The sequence below is a fragment of the Daktulosphaira vitifoliae genome, unplaced genomic scaffold, assembly GCF_025091365.1.
Source record: "Daktulosphaira vitifoliae isolate Bord-2020 unplaced genomic scaffold, ASM2509136v1 Scaffold_3, whole genome shotgun sequence".
Lineage (NCBI taxonomy): Eukaryota > Metazoa > Arthropoda > Insecta > Hemiptera > Phylloxeridae > Daktulosphaira > Daktulosphaira vitifoliae.
Genome location: NW_026099574.1, coordinates 34593555 through 34600572, shown reverse-complemented (window position 1 = coordinate 34600572; position 7018 = coordinate 34593555). Strand labels below are relative to the sequence as shown.

General features: G+C 33.5%; 1 non-coding gene across 1 annotated transcript; it reads left to right on the top strand.

The window, feature by feature from the left end:
• The first annotated feature begins 5791 nt into the window (after positions 1–5791).
• On the top strand, positions 5792–5864 carry Trnak-cuu (transfer RNA lysine (anticodon CUU)). The gene has a single exon. It is a non-coding gene; the product is annotated as a tRNA-Lys (tRNA).
• Positions 5865–7018: the final 1154 nt, after the last annotated feature.

Below are 7018 nucleotides of genomic sequence, written 5' to 3'. Positions count from 1 at the left end.
ACATGTCTTGGTTTTAAATTTGACCCGAATTTTACGCGTGCTTAACATTATCTCGTCGGGTACTAAAACTGAGCTGTATAAAAAACGTGTTGTATCGTGTAAAACAAATTAGTTCTAAGCCGCAGCAAAGCGCCGACAGCAACAAGCGATTTTGAGGAGTGGAAAATAACCGTATTTATCAAATTTTATCTAATTTTACAATCCTGTTATTCTAGGACTGCATTTACGTCTATGATGTGACATAACCAATATTAAAATAATACCAAAACTATAAAATAATTATACGAACATTTTATTTGAATAAGACTAGAAAATTTTTCTTTGTAAACGAACTCTTGTCGTACCAACTAAAAATATCATTCTTTAAAAATAATTCATCTATTTGACCAAATATATTGCAATAAATGAGAGCCCAAGTGTTTCTTAACATGAAAACTTTAAAACAAAAATAAATAAGAGTTTCTATGCGTCATATCAAAAAAAACTTAAAAAGTAAAAATAAATCAAAACGGTTGTGATCGATCAAACAAGTAGTTTTATGATAAATTTTATCGATACACATTTGTAAAGTCGTTATCGCCTACGCTCTCAAATTATTAAAAAAAAATGCAATAAATAATTTCTATACAATTAAAATATTTTGGTGAGGTAGTATTGCATGTGTTTTTTGACGGCAATATTAATATGACAAATAAAATCTAAAATTCATGAATTATGTAGTGACTATTTATTAAACATTTTAAGATGATTCCGGAAGAAGTATACTCGGAAAAAATTTTGACGTCTTGCAACTGATATCGATGTGTAATAATTTTTCAAATTTTATTTTAAAAACAAATGACTCGCCCGATCGCATTCTTCTTACATTATCTTGATAAATTATTATTTCTTGTAAGGTAACATATACAATTATTGGCAAAGGTTAAATTGGCTTTTATTTAACCTTGAAAGGTACTAAATCCATTTCAATAAGGATGCCAATTATAAAAAGCTAATAACTGCCTAATATAAATAATATTAGTTCTTATGTAAAAATAGAGGTGCCAATAACCGTATTTTTAAAGAAAACCATTTATTTTTATTGTACAGATTATGATAGAATACAACTACATTTTTTATTGTTAGGAAACAATTTCGACCACGGTAACAGATGAAATACACTGATTTAAACCTGTATTTTTTTCTTAACGTGCCAATAACCGTACCCTTTAGCCTATTTGACGGGCATCCGTTTTTTGGGCCATACGACTTAATGTGTTCAAGCGACTCAAATATGAAATACAATTCAACTATCCCGACAAACTAATCGTATTGATGTTTGTATCTAATAGTGATTATCATACAAAATAGATGGGTGCACTGTGTTTGGCGTAGTATTAGTAGCGGTTGCGTGTTGGTTACAATAATAATTTGCGAGACTTAATGTGTTGAAGGATAAGACGATATACTCTACGGGTTCACACCTGTGTAGGTTAGCACCTGCTCGCCCCAGTAAAAACGAAATGGAAAAAGGGTCGAAAAACTGGAACCGTATGATTTTTCGACTCCCTCGCTTCACTCTATTGTATGCGGAACACCGCGGATTTGTCGACCTGCACTAGACCGTGTACGGTACAGTGTGTGTTTGCAGGCCACAGACAACGACATGACGATGTATGTATTATACACAATATAAGACGTTTAGGGATCATCTGGGTGGGTAAAGTGATCCCTTTTTTTTTGTTTTGTATACGTCGTAGTACTATAATGTACGCACGCACACTCGTACAGGTCGCGGAATAATAAAAACCTGTTTCCAGCACTTGAAAAGGGTCAGTACACATTTTAATTTGTATCTTTACAGGGTGTACATAATTAGTCATCATCGGGAGCCGAGCATCGTAGAACATGATTTTACAATTTCGGTGTATAATTTTATAGCGCGTAACAAAACTAAAAAATGGTAGAAAGTCGACTCAATAGATAATTCATAACGACCATTGTCCTTAAATCATAAAGTCAAAACACGTTGTGGATTCGTTATTTTTTGTTAATATTTTTTATAATAGAAATACGCCAATCACAAAACGAATTAAAAAACCGTACGTAATTGTACGATGACATTAGTAAGTGTACTAACGCATAAGTACACTTACTAGTCCAGTCTAAAAATATATAATTATACTCATTACATGAAAACTAGAACTAAAACTAGATAGAACGAAACGGTAGTGTTTTGTAGTCAATATTTTATCATTTACATAACAGTTGGATGCGCAAATAGCGATTTAAAACGATTATGCGATTTCTATATTTTTCAATCGAAACAAAAAATTATGTTTTTATAACCGTCGCAACCCGTTGTAAATAAATACCGATTTTTAATTACACAAACCCAATAGTATATTATCAATGCCGTTATGGTATAGCAATTGATTGTAGTTGTCCGTAATGCGCCCCGTGTCAGCATTAAGCGTTTCTACGAGCTGACCTGGAACAGGGCCAATAGATTTAGATGGGCTGTATAAAATAATAATAACAATAACAAACGGTAGAGCGCAGAGGAGAATCCGTACTGGGTTCGGAATGAACAAATAATAAATTATACAAACCGCGCGGCGTTCGGATAACTAATGAATTCAACAAAATGTCTTCAGACGACTGGTTTTTTATTTCCACTCCGCCCCCCGTCCAATGTCTCACCCGTGATTTTACACACAGTTGAATACATTAGCGGAGTCTCCTGTTTACGGGTTTAGATATATTACAATTCGTTTTTTTTTTCCTATTCCCATTGCACTCGAACACACGCACGCCACTGCAACGTGTTCGACTGTTGGTCTCGTCTTTTTTTATATTCCTCTCTCTGTCACTCAGCGACTTCGCTGGCTACCGGTGTTACGCCGCAGTATAAAATCACGGACGCTATACGCATCCAAAAGAACGAGACGGGACACGAGTAGGGCGTCCTCAACGCACCCGGTCCAGTGTGTGTGTTGTTACAGTGGTCGTTGTATTGGTACCATAACTCCTTCCGTACTATTACGAACCTGTTCCAAACCGGCACAACACAGTGACAAATTGAACTGGCATCATCGACTGTATTACCTATTAATTGTAGGTCCGGTTTTTTTGGACGGTCCGAATTACAAACGAAATTCAACGTTAAACTTTTCACGCGTGACACATTGTTATTGAATAATATTCAAAGATTTCAATATTTAATTTTCAAATTAAAAAGAGTGCGTTTTGACAAACTCAATAACATTTTCTTATTCATTTGCTCTACGTAATTATTATGTCAAAAATGATTCGGCGGCATACGTTTTTCTTCTTGTCGAAAACAGATTATTATTTTTACTTGTTGTAACATCAAAATATATCTTTTTATTGTTATTTAAACATATTGGTCGAGATAAAATCGTCGAAACACGAGCACTGGTATATCACTTGAGGTTAATTTAATGTTAACATTTATAAAGTTTAAAGTTTCACGCGTGTTATAGTCGATTTCACTTGAAAGCATATAACGGGCAATGAATATATTATTATGGTCAAATATTATCTTAACGGACCGGTTTTACAAAATAAAATATTATTTCTTTTCCAAAATTAATACCTCTACACCATGTGAACGTATTCTCTGTTATTCGATTGTTCTATTTTTACAGAGCTTAATCATTTATAAATAAAACTATCGTAACATACTATTCGCATTAAGTTTTTGTGTAACTTTGAGACGAATTTTACACGTTCCAACCATAATTGTCCGTCTGATTAATCACATTATACGACTGAACTAGAAATATCATGTGTTTGAAACACTGCCATTATTTAATCCAGTCACTCGAGTAACAATTTTGTTCCGGTGATTTACTTATTCGTTATACGCTACATATTTATTTGCATGTGTTTTCAGTTTAGACTGAACTTGGCGTTTTTAAACGATTATCCCGTCGGAGCTTAGACATAGTGAACAAAAACACGAAAAATAACGGCGTCTGTTTAAAACAAAAATTATTCCGTTTTCACCGAGTCCAGAATATAAATACGGTCCAAGCAATAGGTCAACGGCTGTGTTGTTTGTATCATTTCTACCCGACAAATGTTCAGCGCTGGTAATTATAGCAATTTGGAGGGTTCGGTTGAGATTTTGAAGTTTCGTTGGATCGAATCTGCAGCCGATTATAAGACCGCGGGATGGTCGACAGATGTGTGACCTTTAGAAAAAACCGAGTACGGCACATCATGCACATGAGCACCTGAGCGCGATGGCGGCGGCTACACGTTCTGGGGAGTGTGTCGTGTGTACGCTACTTGCGCGTGCTCCCCAACAAGGCCAGTTTGTCACTTGGCGTACACCAAAGTCTACGTTGTATATACGAGTTTTACGCGCTCGTCCGACTAACGCAAACGCTTCTGTTGACAACATCAGCTGTGATAGTACCAGTTGAATTATGAGTGTTGTGCGCGCCGGCGATCATGTTCGGCGATGTTACTGTATACTGCGCTGGCAGAGGTGCCCTCGGGCACAATACTATTTAGTGTTTACCACGAGACTAAGGACGTGCACACCGAACTCTTTTCGCGCCCATCGCCACTACTTTTCACGGTTCACTACATGACCTTTTTATTATTAGTTATTCTTACGCACAACTATAATCACCTCGATTTACCTTACCACTTTCCACGCCCGCCCCTCCATATTCTTCATTAGTGCCGTGTCTACACGACACCGACTCCAGAAGACCGTTCTCCTCGACTGGCGGCGATGGCAGCGCCCATAAACCGGTTTGGCATTAAGTAAGCACTCGACACTCCACACAGACCCAAATCATTAAGATTAAACCAGTCTATCAAAACCACAGTATGGCCTGCGCTCATAATAATGACAGCGCTTCGTTTATCGAGTGTGGTGAATTTTTTCCACTGTCCTAAATTCTTATCCGTTTTGTTGTTGATACGTAAAAAAGTACGTATAGTTCTGTTCACATCCACGAAAATTGTCAAAAAACTCTTTACCCATTCTTGATTAATTTTAATGCACATTATTGCCACGCCAAAAGCCGATAAATCCTTTGGGAAATAAGTTTCTCTGCGTCAGTATACAGATAGAGTTTAATTGTCAAACGTACGTCGAGCTCAACTTTTATGAATGCTAACGGAACAATTACGATTTTTTAAATTTATTTATGCAACATGATTCATATACCAGCGGATTGTAAATTTGCATTCTGAAATGTTAATTAGACCTTAGTCACGAGAAATTAACATTTGAATTATCTGATTAAATAGTTTTGAGCGACTAATCAGTATTAACATCCGTAGACGAACCGATTGGGTTATTATTAAAGCATTCATCAATACACACCAATAACACAAATCCGCAAGTAACCGGTTGTGTTTGAATGACATTAAATATACTTACATGAAAATTTTACTACGATTATGCATGAAAAATATAGTAATGCGTTTAGGAAACAAGTTTAGCTCTCTTTTTACACTCTTTCTGTATTACCCGTTATAGCGATAGTTCTTTTGCGTTTGTGTTTCGAAACTGCATATCTTATAAGTATTACAACGGTAATGTATTAATATTAATAAAATCATTAAACCGCCAAACTGTTTCCCTCGTTATGAGTTGTAAATACAAAAAAATGTTGACACGTGAATCTATAAATCCTCAATGTTGTAAGTGTATTTTACAATTCTCTCTTGAAAGATTAATGTTTAATTATTTAATTCAGTAATGTAAGCAATGTGATTTGAGTACAAACAACTAGAATTGCGATAGCGCATCACATTATCATCAGCCCGGCTAGCTCAGTCGATAGAGCACGAGACTCTTAATCTCGGGGCCGTGGGTTCGAGCCCCACGTTGGGCGGTATATCGTTTTTTTTTATTTTGATTCTGAAAAACAGTTCTAGTAAATATAAATTATAATGTGAATAGATAAAACAAATTTCACTGTAGGAAAAGTACCTAACTTCTAATTAACGTGTATATCAATTTAAATGTGAATGTCAGACGTAATAAACAACTTAATTTGTAAATCATTGGCGTAATTTGGACACAATATTAAAACTGTTTAATTGTTTCGGAAGGTAATTGGCAATTTCGAGACTCAAACCAATGATGTTTTTTTACTGTACGATGTTGTCACAAATAAAGTTTTAAACGAATTAACATATTTAAAAAGCAATTTAATAAGTTGAAAATATATACAAAGATTTCATTACTTGAGAAATTTTTAAGAGCGATGTATGTATTGAATACTAATGAAAGCAATAATTAATCATCAATATATTATGATTAAGTATTAAATTTAAATTAAGTTAAATGATTAATGATGTTTTATGATTATTTTGTTAAATAACTCCATAAATTTATCAATTTAATTTTAAAATTGAAATACATATAAATGCATACAGTGACTTTGGTACCTAATGAATAATAAGTTATAAGATAACAAAAAAGTATATAAATATACCAGAAATTAGATAACATACAATTTATACCTTTGTATTATTTAAGTATAATATGCTCAGCATGCACATTACTATTTTTTTTTGAAGTTATTTTGTTTTATTTTTATATTTGCTTATGTTTCTACCATAAAAGTACACATGTAACTTAATATTTTTCTGTGTATGATTTTAAAATATTTAACACAATTATTTAAAAATGTAATTTATTAAAAAACTGATAAACTAAACATCGACGTGATATTATAAATATAAACATTTATTCCAGATAAAAAAACATTTTATATTCCAGTAAAATATTGTTCATATAAATAATAAAAATAAATTAAATAATTAAAAGAACCAGTTCAAGTATATCTTGTATTTGGATATACCGAATTATAAATAAATATAACTTTAGGGAAATAAAATCACCTAGGACAGGTGTTTTTGTAGACTTCATCCTTTAAATTTTACTGAGTCGAAAATATAATTTCTAAGAGTTTTTATTGGATTTCTCGAATTAGTCTCTACGTTTAGAGAAAAAAAAAAGTTCATAAAAAACATGTTACCG